The sequence below is a fragment of the Myodes glareolus genome, chromosome 6 (assembly GCF_982192425.1).
Source record: "Myodes glareolus chromosome 6, mMyoGla1.1, whole genome shotgun sequence".
NCBI lineage: Eukaryota > Metazoa > Chordata > Mammalia > Rodentia > Cricetidae > Myodes > Myodes glareolus.
In genome coordinates this window covers 84078776-84093092 of record NC_142031.1, presented here as the reverse complement: position 1 = coordinate 84093092, position 14317 = coordinate 84078776, and the positions used below count along the sequence as shown (strand labels likewise).

At 46.3% G+C, this 14317-nt stretch overlaps 1 protein-coding gene across 5 annotated transcripts in view; it reads left to right on the top strand.

Moving 5' to 3' along the window:
- Prkce (protein kinase C epsilon) overlaps window positions 1-14317 on the top strand; it is a 515277-nt gene that overhangs the window by 36505 nt on the left and 464455 nt on the right. The window lies entirely within an intron of this gene.

Genomic DNA, 14317 nt, shown 5'->3' with positions numbered 1-14317 from the left:
CAGTCAGACCCTGTGTTGTGTAAGTAGGTCTTCTTACACATCTGAAATACAGTGGTTTCTGGTTTTTTTGGTTTTGTTTTGTTTTGTTTTGTTTTGTTTTGTTTTGCTTTTTAAAGATAGCCACGTAAGGTGGCACATTCTTATCATCCCAGCACTTAGGAAACTGAGGCAGGAGGTTTACCATGAGTTCCAATCCAACTTAGGCTACACAATGAGACTCTCCATCAAAAACAAACAACCAAACAAAAGGAGAAAATAAAAGGAGTCAGGGTAGGTTATGTGGTTTGGTGGTCAGGCACTTGCCCAGCATGCTCAAGGCCCTGGGTCCACACCTCGTTCTAAGCTTGCTCCCATGCTTGGGTTCCCTCTCTGGGACTCTCTGGCTTTTCATCTAGCCCATTACTCAGCATCTAGCCTCTGAAAATCGAGGAGACACTGCTCTGATTCAAACAATGGCCATTGTGCCAGGAGGGAGTGCCAGGGAGTTAATTAACGCAAACAGAACATCTGCCAGGTTTCCTAGGGCAGGAAAATCATTTTCTTTTCCCCTCGTGCGCTTGATAACACCCTGCAGAGCACAGGCCTTTCTTTTGTGCCACTCCAAGTTTGTCACTCAGCAAATATCTGTTGAATTTCCACTGTGACCCTAGATACTGACCAGGGATGGAGTGGGATGGACCAGTCCTTGGGGTGGGGCAGAGCTGAGAAAGCAAAACTGCTGCAGGAACGTAAGAAAGGGCCCCAAACCCACCTCTACAGTGACCAGACAGGGCACTTAATACAGACCAGTTAGAGGTTAGAATGCCCACCTAAAATGGAAAATCCAAATTAGCAGAAAGTTAATGGTGATATTTGCCCATTGTTGACAAATTGTCAGGCCCCAGGAGTGGGGAAAGGGAACTAAGGGGAGCCAGCCAGTACTAGATGCTGGGAGCAGTGGGAGAGCCATGCAGGCGGCCGTCCTCCTGGCCCTGTGTCATCTCTGATGCTCCACCTCTAGCAGCATGGTCCAGCCCCTCACATTTCTCACTGATAGCAAGTTGGTAGGATTTCTATGATGTTCCATGAATACATCAGGAATTTGGCTCTATATAGCTTGTATTCCACCATCTCTAGGGTGTGCCCTTCATCCACATGGTTCAAGAAGGCTGCCAGAAACTCCAACTATCACATATTCATTCTAAGAGAAAGGAGAGGACGGCGTTCTTGCTTGCTTTTTGCTTTTTTAAATGAGTGTGTGTATGTATGTGGTGTGTGTGTGGTATGTGTATGCATGTGGTGTATGTGATGTGTGTATGTGTGTGTATGTGTATGTATGTGCATGGTATGTGTATGTGTGTGTGTGTTGAGCTCTCCTTCCAGCACAAACAGATGTACATGCATATGGAAGCCAGAGGCTAATGTTAGGTGTCTTCCTCTATTGTACCATCTTATTTTTCAAGACTAGTTGTCTGTCTGTCTGTCTGTCTGTCTGTCTCTCTCTCTCTCTCTCTCTCTTTCTTTCTTTCTTTCTTTCTTTCTTTCTTTCTGTTTTTTGAGACACGTTTTCTCTGTAGTTTTGGAGTCTGTCCTGGAGCTAGCTCTGTAGACCAGGCTGACCTCGAACTCACAGAGATCCTCCTGCCTCTGCCTCCTGAGTGCTGGGATTAAAATCGTGCACCACCACTGCCTGGCTAAGACTGGGTGTCTTACAGAGCCTGGAACTCACTGATGCTGTCCTCTCTGTCTTACTGAGCCTGGAACTCACTGGTGCTGTACTCTCTCTGACTGGTGAGCTCCAGGAATCCTCTGTTTCTACCTTCCCAGTTATAGGAATCCAGGTGCCATCGCCCTGCCCAGCTTTTTAGAAGGGCACTCAGGGTCCAGCCTCAGGATCTTCTGCGTGTACAGCAAGTCCTTCACTGGGCCGTCTTCCCAGCCCTTTGTATTGTGTTATGGAAGGTCTGGAAATACAGTATTTATTTTAGATAACCATGCACATAGCTAAAAATTGAGAGTTATCAGTAACAAAGGGGTGAGGGGCAATAGAGACCTTGGTGGAGGACTAGGCGTCGCTGGCCACGTTTGGAGCCATAGTGTGGAAAGGCTCTGGAGGAGTGTGGACCATGGCTTGGGCTTTCTGGGACTGTTGAATGTGACTGCCTGAAACACTGGACACTGCAGACAGGACCCTCTGCTGTGATGACTATACCTATAATAGAGCCTGTTGAGGACAGACCTGGCAACCTGGTTACCTCCTGCCTACAGGAAAAACCCTGACTGCCCAGGAGTCCCAAGGGGCAAATTATAGTTCACTGGGTTTGACCACTATTCTTATTTAAAAATTTAAGTAAGGGAGTTTGGCAGGAGGAGTAGAAAGAATCACATAGGAAGACTTTAGAATACATTCTTAGTCTTCTCTAAATTTGGTTTGTATTGGACATCCTCAGAACATACCCCTGTCCGTGTAATGTGTGGTAAGCTTCAGGAGGAGGAGGAAGCAAGCAGAACCAGAGAAAACATGGCGGCCAACGCAGGGAGAGGAACCTGTACTGCGTTGTGATTTCTTTCCTGTTCGTGTCTGTTACACCGGGACTCCAGAGCAGATATCAAAACCTTCACTCCCTCCTTTCTCTCCTCTCCGCAGGGTTTGCTGAACACAGAGGCAGCAAGATGACATGAGGCTTAAGGGGCTGTGTTGCCAAAGGATGCCAAAGGATCTATTCTCCCATTGGCTTCCAGTCACGGTTGTTCTTGGGACTGAGGGCCTAGCTCAGTTGGGGGAGGTCTGTTGTACTGTAATGAATCCTAGGCTGTAGAACCTCTAGTAACACATAAGCTGGGTGTGGTGGTGGTGCCTTGTGTGATCCCAGCTCTTGGAGAGGGGAGGTGGAGGCAGGAAGACTGGGAGTTTTAAGATCCAAGACCTTTTGCGGCCCTGTGGGGAGTTTTGAGGCCAGCTGGGATCACGTGATTCACTGTGTGTGTGTTGGGGGAGATGACAACAATAAACAATAAACAAGCAAACCAAAGGGTCTGGGAGATGACCTAGGAAAGCACTTGTTGAGTGAGCTGATGGCCTAAGCTTGGTCTCTGGAACTCAGAGTCTAGGCCACGTTAACCACCAGCTCTACCACTGAGCAATGTACCAACAGTGACTGACATGAAAACATACATACCCATTGTAATCCCACCCCCCAGACACTCTACAGAAACATGTGGGAGGGTGTTAGCCGGTATCTGAACAGACTTTGTTGCTGTGGGTCATACTGCTCATTTGGGAGCTGGGACAAAGGGTTCTAGTTTCTAGACACATGAGCAGCTCAGAGGTGAGCCAGACTCACAGACAAGAAAGGTACCCTCAATTTGTGACAGTACCCTGGAAGTTCAGGAAAAGGAAGAATCCTCAATAGCAGGGAACGGCCCTGTGCCTTGACATGACATGCAAGGGTGATAAACCTAGAGTTACATTTCTCTGGGAGAGTACTGACCTAGCACGTGATGAGTCCTGGACTTGATTCCCAGCACCACCAGGAAAGAAAGAGAGAAAGAATAAAAGACGTTTCCTGATGAGGCAGTGTGATCCTGGTAGTTCTCTGTGGACATCTCTGTCCTGGCATCCAGTGCCCTGCTTGGAAACCAGGTGAAGGGGATTGCTGGCAGCCATTACGGCCCCGCCCCTTAGAGATGGAATGCTAACACCCAGATGATATGCACCCCCTCTCCCCATTTTGGGGGACTCTAGTTCTCCCCATGTGGGAATGCCTGTGGGGAAAACCTTCTCTGTCTTCTGGGTCCCAGCAGGGGAGAAACCCTCCCATTGGGCAGTGTTAACATTCACGCAGACATCAGTTTGACTTGGATAATAACGCCACCTGTTAACCCAGTCTATCCACATAATTATAGGTGAGGAAATTGCTTGGAGAGGTCCCCGAGCAGTTAGAGGCCAGAAGGAAATATTTTCAATTAATTAATGAGTGGGCAGGTTAAAAAGTTTTAATATAAAAAAAAAAGAAAAAAGAAAAGAATTCTCTAGAGTGAAGTGTCAAAGTTGCTTTCTCTCTAGAAGAGAAGAAAGTAAGTCTGATGTTCAAACTTAGGTTTTTAAGTTCTTTTCTCCTTCAAAATATTATTTTAAAGCACATTTACGTTTACTTCTACCTCCCCACATAACCCCAAAATAAGGTCAAGTAAAATAGCTAGTTTATAAACAGTCAAGGATAGAATTTAGCAAAATGAAGAGAATTTTAACTTGGATAAATATCTTACACATAACAAATAGAGTATCAGTCTGGGCTTTGTTGATGGCTAGTGCCTAAACCACCAAATGATTGTGTTGATTTTGTGGGTTTCTTGAAAGAGACCAAGTATTTAGACGCTCCCCAACTTATGTAACAGTGAAGCAGCTATTGAATTGCTAAGAAGTCAGGAAAAGCTAGGAGCAGAGACCAGGCAAAAAGAAAGCTTCCAAAGGAGGTGGGAAGAGCTCACTTTCTCATTGTTTGTTGTGGTAAATTTGTAACTTTACCTGTGGTCAGTGCTTCTTGACCCCTGATTCAGTGTGTCATAGCTAACGGGACTGTTGTGGCAGAAGGTGTCTAAATGGCCCCGGCAGGCACGATCCATGAGAGTCGCTGCCTTTTGGGAGCTCACATTTCAAAGCAGTTGGAATGGTGTGGGCAAAACATAAGAACGCGAGGGAAAAGAACATGGCGTCCTTGCAAGGACAAATGAACCATGGGGTATTCTTTGTCTCAGGGAAACCTCATAAAAGAAATGGGTTAGAGAAACCTAGGGAGCTGGGCCACTCCCTTGTTTTACAAGAAGTGGGTGATGGGAGCACGGCCCTGGCACCTTGGGAACAGGCATTAGTTCACAAAGACAGAAGTCAAGCTAACGCATGCTCACTAGAGGGAATATAGATTGTGGGCATGGAAGTGAGAATGTTGTGGAGGGAGGGAGGAGCTGAAGTGAGTGGAGTGCCAGCAGGCCTGCCTTCAGCAGCCCTTGGCTATCTGTTCTTCTTGGTATCCTTATGGTGAAGTAAAGGCATTGGAGAGTCAGGGTCATTTTCCTTGTTAACCATGCTTCGGGAGGTAGTGCTGCACCCGTGACCAAGCAAGTGGCTCTGGTTAAAGCCAAAGGTCACAAGCAAAAACAGTAAGACATGAAAGTGTGGTAGGGACTTGGTGGGAGGAAGGGGGCATTGATGAGCATGGGAGGAGAAAAGAGGGCCCAGGGATGAGTATGACCAGAATGTATTATATATGTGAATGGAATTGTCAAAGAATAAGTTAATTTAAAAGTTGATAATATTATTTTTTTTATTTTGTTTTTATCTTCTGAGATAGGGCCATATATACATCACATACATACACAAACATAGACATACATATCCCAGACTGTCTTCTCTCTTACTCTGTAGCTGAGTGAGGTCTTGATCCTCTTGTCTATACCTCTCAAATGCTGTTGTTGCAGGCATAAATCACCACGTCTGGCTAATGTCACAGATTTTAAATTAGGATTTATATTGTTAAATGTATCAATACCTTTCAATTTCTTCATCATGCTTGTATTTTTAATATTCAAAAAATTAATATATGAACACAGTCAAGAATTCAATAGTAACGGGCCAATGGTTGGAAGTTAGTCTTCTTATCTCCAGCTCCTCTTCCTTCCCAAGAGGCTGGCGCCTTGTATATCTCTCTAGAAATATTCGGGACAGATTACATGGTATCTTTGCTTCTTTTGTTATCTATAGGTTTTACAAATTGTTATTCTGCTCATCTTGCTTTACTTGCTTCCTTGTAATGATTCTACCCAGGGTAGCCATCCGTGGCTCAGTGAGTGCTTTAAGCAGCGCCTTCATGAATGTTTTGTTTGCATCGACATTCCCTTGACTTCCCTACAGCTCTCTGTCTCTGTGAAGTCAGCAGTTCATTTAGAAAGATGCTAGGGATGGCTGACTGAGAAGAAATGGCTATTAGAAGCCACATAGGCTGTTCCTCTTGGGAAATGTAGACCTAGCTGTTACCAGTTCCTGACCACCCGGTGAGGAGCAAGACAAGGCTGGTGCAAGTGACCTTCCGTCAGCAAAGCATCCACTGGAGGACACATCTTCCCTCGTGGTGGGGACAGTGGGGCAGGAGCTTTCGGTCTGCTGGGTTTCTGCAGGAGAAGCCTGCGGTTCCTGGGAGTGATAGGCCCCTGCTTAAAGGCAAAATGTAGACAAAAACTCCACGGTAAAGAGACTTTTCCTCTTTAATGTATTTTTTTTTTAATCTCATGGGTGACAGATGAGCTGTTAAAGAAAAGATTGAGTAAGGAACTACAAGAAAATAATGGAATTAGACGGTCCATGTGATTGCTCCTCTGAGCACACAGGGTTCAGGTAGAGAGACCAGTACACTTAAGAGCTGGGAAGGACGGCAAAAAGCCACCAGAACATCCTGCTGTTCCCAGGGTTTAGAACCAGCTTGGCACAGGCCATGCTGGATTTGCCCCTAGGGTACCAGTAGGGACACTGCAAACTTATTTTGGAAAGTACTTTATGTTTAATAATTACAAACTTCAAGACAGCCATCCTGGGAAACGCCTGAGTTGTGTGGAACCTGCTTCTCTGTGGCCTAGCGTTCATTTTATTTAAAATTACCTGCACTAAGACCAAGGTATCCAAGGTCATGTCTATGGTCTATTAAAATTAACTGCATGGGTAGCATTATGTTTCAGGGCTAAGGGATAAAAGACGCATCGAGCCCCTGCAGGGGCTTTGGGAAATCAGGGACTGTGAAATTTATAGGCCAGGCCTGGTGGTTCTGTATTGCCTACCCTGAGGAGAAGAATGCCCCATTTGCATTTTTGCGGCAGGCAGGGATAGTCTTTTTGCCACCCTCCAGCTCCATTTCCTCCCAGGAGCAGGCAGGGTGCACCTGTTACTGGTTGGCTGTGTCCCCAGAGAGACTGTGGATTTTTGCTGTGACTCAGACATATTATTTATGGCCACCACACTGGTGGAGACCAACAGACAGATTGACCGAGGCTTAGAAATGTTTCCTCTCTGTCCATCAAAAGGCTTTCTGGAATGTTCTCTGCAGGTTGGTTTTCAGCCTAGGAACAGGAGAAGAATGCATGGTCTTCCCAGCCTCCTCTACAGCTGTCTTTCTTACATCGGCTTTTGGTTCAGATGTCCTCTTGGTTGACTTGAAATCAGTTCAGTGTCAGCGCTGGCATCTTGGTGTGGCATCTATGCACTCTTCCTTTGGCATGCAAAGAAAGCTTGCACCAGCTGTCCATCTCCTTTCCCCTTTCAGGGTATCTGACTTCTGCTGGCCAGTATTTGAAGCCATTAGCTCCGTGGAGTGGAGTCTTATGCTAATGGGGACAAGGTCACAGTTTTGCACAGGCAGAGAGTCCGTTTCCTGTAGCGGACACCTGCAGGTCAAACACCTGCTTTGACATTGTTTCAGGAGCTATTCAGAGACTAGGAGAGAGAGGCAAACACAGTGCTGTTTCACCTTTTCTGGATATAAAGAGTAGTTCTGAGGTTCTGTTCATTGTTTATCAGTAGTTAGACTTTTAAAAAGGAATATTTTAGGGCCGGGCGGTGGTGGCGCATGCCTTTAATGCCAGCACTTGGGAGGCAGAGGCAGGTGGATGCTTGTGAGTTCAACCAGTCTGGTCTGCAGAGTGAGTTCCAGGACAGGCTCCAATACTACAGAGAAACCCTGTCTTGAAAAAACCAAAACCAAAACCAAAAAACCAAAAACCAAACAAACAATAAAAGAGAGAGGATTTCCCTTCAGGTCTTTAAAAACGTGAGGTATATTTTAGGGCCACAGGACGATTCAGTGGATTAAGAAGGGCACTTGTTGCCAAGCCTGACAGCCTGAGATCTATCTCCAGAGCCCATATGCTGGAAGGAGAGAACTGACTTTCAAAACACGTGCACGCGCACACACACACATACACACACACTCACACACGCATGCATGCACACATGCACGCACTCCTATGATATATATATTTTTAAAAGATGGTTTAGTTGTCTCTCACTGTACACTTTTATAATCACAGCTACCTCCGAGGTTGACTGTGGACTGAGTTTAAGGCCAACCTGGAGAGCTGAGACACAAGATAAGAAGTAAAAAGAAATCAGATGGTGGCCTTTAATCCCAGCATTTAGGAGGCAGAGTCAGGCAGATCTGTGAGTTCAAGGCCTGATCTATAGAGCAGTTCTAGGACAGCCAGGGCTACATAGAAACCCTGTCTAGGAAAACAAAACAAAGTAAAGGGAAGGGTCTGTGGTAGAGTGCTCGCCAAGGATGTGCGAGTGTGTGAGCCCTGGATTCAATCCCCAATATCAACCCTGGGACATACAAAGGATCATTTAAATATGAATGACACTCACATTGGATGGGGTAATTTTTATAAAATCTTCACTCATGACAGAAGACTCTTGGTGCTCCTGGCTCATTTTGTTTACGAATTCAACAAGAAACTAATTCGCTGAGAGTTTCAAGGACTTTGTGGACACCGAGGGGGTCACAAAACAAATGAGAGCAAATTCCCACCTGCTTCTGTTTCCCAGGGCTGCCAAACAAAGTGTCACAAACTATGCCGCTCACAGGAGCAGAAGTGTATTCTTGGAAGCTTCGAATTTGGAATGAAGGCATGCGTAGGATTGTGTCCCTCTGGAACCCAGAAGGGAATCCTTCCTTGTCAATTGCAGTCACCGGTAGCCCTGGCTTTCCATGATGTGTGTTAGCACAGCCCCACTTCTGGCTTTGTCTTTACATGACTGTCTCCCCTCCCCTGTCTGTCTCCCTTTAAAAGGACAGGACAGCTAGTCATTGGATCTAGGGCTCACCTTAATGAGCTCATCTTCACTTCATTATATCCGCAAAGGCTATATTTCCAAATTGGGTCACAAGTATTGAAGTTGAGGGTTAGGGCTCTTCTGTGAAGGTTAATTTTTTTTTTATTTTTGAGAGTGTAGTACAAAATGTAAAATGTAGCCCAGAATACTAACTTCCAAGTTAGTAGAGAAACTGATGCAAACATATGGGATCGGTTTAAAAGGAGCACAGGGGCAGGCACTGTGCTACTGCGAGAGTTCAACGGAGCATTTCATGTTCTCGTGTGTTAACAGACAATACACCAGTACCCAGCATGCATCTGCACTGTGATGCAGAGTTGTTAAGTGACAGAGATTCTGTTGAGTTTGCCCTGGCTTGTGGCTTTGAGGAATGGATAGAGTTTTGGCTATAGAGAAGAGAGCAATGAAGGGCTTTTTAAGTTGTTTATGTGCAAGGTTGCAAAAGCACTGTGGTTAGGCCTGGAAATCGAGGTGCTTCTAGAAGAAATGGGGGAGGGCTAGAGACTTGTGTAATTCTTCATTAGGTCAGGGTAGCTCTAGACAGCCTGAACTCAAGAATGGTGGTGGGTTATCCGGGCGGTGGTGGCGCACGCCTTTAATCCCAGCACTTGGGAGGCAGAGGCAGGCGGACCTCTGTGAGTTCGAGGCCAGCCTGGTCTACAAGAGCTAGTTCCAGGACAGGCTCCAAAGCCACAGAGAAACCCTGTCTTGAAAAATCAAAAAAAAAAAATGGTGGTGGAACATGGAGAGAGAGAGAGAGAGAGAGAGAGAGAGAGAGAGAGAGAGAGAGAGCGCATCAGTATTGAGAGTTGGTTAGAGGACAGCTCACCCTTATTTCTGGCAGGGCTTCCTGGAAGGATAGTGGATCCTTGACAAGGATTAGCAGCATAGACGGAGGGTGAGTTTGGAAGGAAAGATATTCAGTGTGCCTGCAAATGTGTTGAGGTTGAGATCATTGCAGCCCCAGGTAGAGGTGCTCTGCACCAAGTTAGAAACTTGAGCTTGGCATTCAGGAGGAGAGGCCAAGGCCAGTGAAACAGCTGCCAGTGTGGCACCTGAGACCTCAGGAGTGGCTGAGGTCACCTAGAGAGGAAGTGTACAGAGGCAGGAGAGGGGCTAGGCAAGGCCTAAGCCTGGGGAAATGCAGCCAGGTGGGCAGGTGCAGGAGACAGTGCAGGCTGGACAGGCAGGGGATGGAGGTAGGAGGAGTAGGTAGCCTGCTTCACTCTAGCCGAGAAGAATGGAAAGTGAGAAGGGCCGTCACATCTGCCTGAGAGGCCCATCTTGAGAAATCTCACCCAGTGAAAGAGGTTAAGGGGATTTGGGATGAAGGCTGTCAGAACTGATTTTCTCTGGAAAGGTGTCGAGAAGCAGGAAGGAATGGGAAGCAGGGTAAAGAGAAGAAATGCATAAATCAGGTAGACAGAAAAGAGGATAATTGATGAGGTAAGTTCTAGAAAAGCTGGTATGTGGGATTGATAGCAAGGAGAGAATTTAGTGGAGATTTCCAAGGGGATTTTAGGGATACTAGATATGGGTCATTGTGTGAAAGAAGTCTGAAGAGTGGAGATTTTAGTCCCAAAGGATCAGTCACTCTTGCAGCTGGTTCTCCGCTATTCCAGAAGACTGGGGAATGGACCTGTTGATGCATGGCACAGACATGAGGGCTGAGGCTCACTTTCTAGCTCCAGAAGCTTCCCCAGAAACTTGGGCATATCTAGGACCCAAGTAGCTCTGCTTCCTGGGTAGGATTTCTGTAGCCCAAGTACTAGAGTTTTGTAGCCTGTGTCATCTTGGAGACAGACCTGGAGGAGGCTGCCCTGGAAATACTTAGTTTCTTCTATCTCCATTCAGGGCAGCACAAGGCTTGCCTTCTTGCCTTTCCTTCCCTGTGGATTTCAGCTTCTGTATATAGGGTGTGGAGCAGGAGAATGAGAGTGGGGTCAGGAGTGTTAGGATGAACCACCTCAGTCTCACACTGTGCCCTAGGGTGCCAAAGCATCAAGTCAGCTCTATTTTGTCTCTGGTAGATAAAAGAGGAGTGAGTTTTCTGCTTTTGTGCAGCTTCATGGAATGCACAGTTTGTTCTTACCTAGGAGACAAGAGTTTTCTAGCATATGCACATATATATATGTATATATGTACGCATATATATGTAAATGTATGTATACATATGCACAAAACACACACATATCTGTCCTTTGTAATTTTGATAACAGTGGTAGAGAAAGGTTCATGGATGGTATGAATGTGTTTCAATGTGTTTCAATGGGCTGTTAGGACAAATGATTAAGAACTGGCATTGGGGAATGACTTTATTATACCCCTTCCTTGCAAGGCACAGGGATGACTGAAGAGGAGGAGGGCAGAAAAAGATTCTAAGAGCCAAAAGTGGTGGATGACTCAAAAAAAAAAAAACAAGCAAAAAAGCAAGCAAACAAACAAAGCCACCCAGTATCTTCCAGACACAGCAAGGTAGTTGCACAATAGTTGTGACAACGTGCATAAAACCTATGCAGACTCAATCCAGACTAAATCCCAGCACTGAGAAGGGAAGGCGGCACAAAGTCCTCCCTCCCCAGTTGAAGAGCTATTGGCAACGAGTAACTGCTGGGAGAGGGAGCATCATTTTCTAAAGGATGCAGCCCCCGGTAGACCAGCCATGCTCAAGCGGAAGACTACACATCCGAGAATATATCTGCAACAAATTGGACTTTATGGGTATGTGTGTGTGTGTGTGTGTGTGTGTGTGTGTGTGTGTGTGTGTGTGAGAGAGAGAGAGAGAGAGAGAGAGAGAGAGAGAGAGAGACAGACAGACAGACAGACACACAGACAGACAGGGATCAAGTTGGATGAGTATGAAAAGGGGGTGTGAATCTGGGAGGGGTGAACTGGGGGAAAGGATGAATATGATCTAAGCACATGTTATAAAATTCATTAAGACAAATTAAAAGGGTGGGAAATCCAAAAACAATAGCATGGCAGGTAGATGGAGGGTATGCAAGCAATGTGCCGTGTTCTTGAGACCAGGTTGGCCAGGTTAAGAAGGGGCGCTGTGTGTGTGTACGAGTCTGTGACCAGGTGAGATGCCTGAATTGTTGAAACATTTGACTCTCAGGCTGGATTGTGAGGGTTTTTTTTTCTTGAGAGAATGAGAGCTACCGAAAGAGGTAGGACCATGTATGATGGTTGTCAGCTGGGCAGAGAACAGCTTTTCCAGGCTTTCAGTGTGCCTGTGAAGTGCCAAGCCCTCATGCAAGACACTTTGGCCGCATTCTCTGCCCTTCTGGAACGCAAGAAAGAGATGAGGAGTGCTTAGTTTTTCCATCTTGGAAAGTCAGGGAACTTCCCCCATAAGCTTAGACATTTTTCGAGCCACGTCAAACCCAGGCTCTCATGAAGCCAAAATATTTCTCAGTCCTCTTGTTCTCTGTGCAGCCGTGTTCTCCTGCCGTTAGCTTCCAAGGATCTTGGTGATGTCCCCTTCTGCATCTCTCTGTTCCCACAATGCCTGTGACGAAGCCCTCACCACCTCCAGGAAAGGCCCAGCTTTTTACTGCCGCCCGAGCGCCGCCTACGTAGGCTCCTTCCATCCCTGTGGGGAGATAGTGGCTGGTGTGAAGCAAACACACCATGGCTTTGCAGAATAACTGCCCACCATGGAACTCTGCGAAGAAACCCTGAAATAACAGGAATAGAGCATGTGCCATGCTTGTGGGATGTAAGGGCTCATGGGGAAGAGTGGGGAGCAAAGAAAAGAAACAAATTTTAATGTCAGGCTGACAAGAGTTTATTATACACATCAGCAGTTAAAATAATTACCTTTTAAAAATGATGAAAAAAGGCTTTCTGGGGCCCTGTTAAATACAGCCCCAGTTCTTTACACTGACAGAGATACCTTGTTTCTCAGATCCCTGTGAAGATTTTCGCAGGAAGCTGCGGAGGCACACGCGTTTCTCTTAGCCCTTGCACAGTGTCTGTCGAGGTGCTTTGTGCTCTGCTCTGATTCCTCCGTTTTGTCTCTTCATTTTGGAATTCTCCTTCCCTCAGGGCTGTGTGGTGGGCGAAGAAACCAATTGACAGGCATCATCTTTTCATTTGCTCTGAAACATTTAGGCCTTTCTGAATGTGCAGAAGACATGACAGGAGCTTGTGGGGGCGAGTCGGGGGCCTGAGAACCCGACTCCATTTTTCATCCAGCTGGAAACCTTCTCATGGGAAGCAGAGGAGGTTGCCTTCCAGATTGTTCTGCACAGTGAAGTCTGGCCACCATGTGGCTTCTTCCAATAACAGACTATCAGCCTAATATTCAGAATAACTCCAATATATAATATTCTAGTAGAATCAATAATAATCAGAATATTAGAGTACAACACTCCAGTATTAGCATAGAAACTCTAAGGGCCTTAATAGGGCAGTTGAGGACCAGGAGGTGAATGCTTAGGACTCCAGAGCTAGTCATGTGATTCCTGGCTCCCGCCATGGAGCTCTTGTTCTCTTCCTGGGCGAGATCTCTCTCTCTCTCTCTCTCTCTCTCTCTCTCTCTCTCTCTCTCTCTCTCTGACAAATATCAACCAACCATGGGTGTTATTCCTCAGTCACCATCCATCATTCTTGGGTTTTCATAACAGGGACTTTCACTGGGACCTGGAGCTCTAAATTTAAGCCAGAATGACTGGATAGCAAGCCCAAGGGATTCCCGAGTCTCTGCCTCCCCAGCCTTGGAATTATGAGCAAGTGCTAACCCCATGCACCTTTTTCAGTGGGTGCTGGGGGTTGAAGTCAGGCCCTTGGGCTTGCATGACAAACATTTTTTTTCCACTAAACTATCTCTCTAGCCCCTTCCCCATTTCCGTTTTGTTTCCAGCTTCCTGCCCTGCCTTGGATTTATCTTGTACCTGTCAACAAGGCCTGTCTTTGGTGCAGAGTGAACAAATTCCTTTCCAACCACTCTCCCATTAATGAGTGTAGTACTATTGGACATTATCTACCCCAGGAGTGATTATATTCTGCTTACCAAGAGCTAGTGCCCTAGCTGTGTGTACCTGAGGCAGTAAGGAGGAGGGCTCCCCCTGTTGGCTTTACTCTGCCCTCCTGGCTGCCCCAGACTTGTTCCTGGGGGCACTAAAGAGGTCTGGTCCCTCAGACAACACTGTACTGTCTACTTCTTGAAATGATTTTTGGACTTTGATTCTTGACCAAAATGTTGGTGAAAGCTATCTTTATTATTCGCTTACCCAAAACAGATAAGGACGAAAACCAATACAACACAGAACAAAAAAAGAATAAAAGATGTAGACCAGTAAGAGCCAAGACGCAGAGGGGTGGAGCCCAGCCAGCTCTTCACTCCCTCTGGAGAAAGCCGCCATGGCGGTTGCAGCTCTACTTCGTTCCTTACCGTAGCACAGCTCTTCTCAGCCTGTGTATTGCAACTCCCCAAAGAGACCACTGGAAAACACAGAT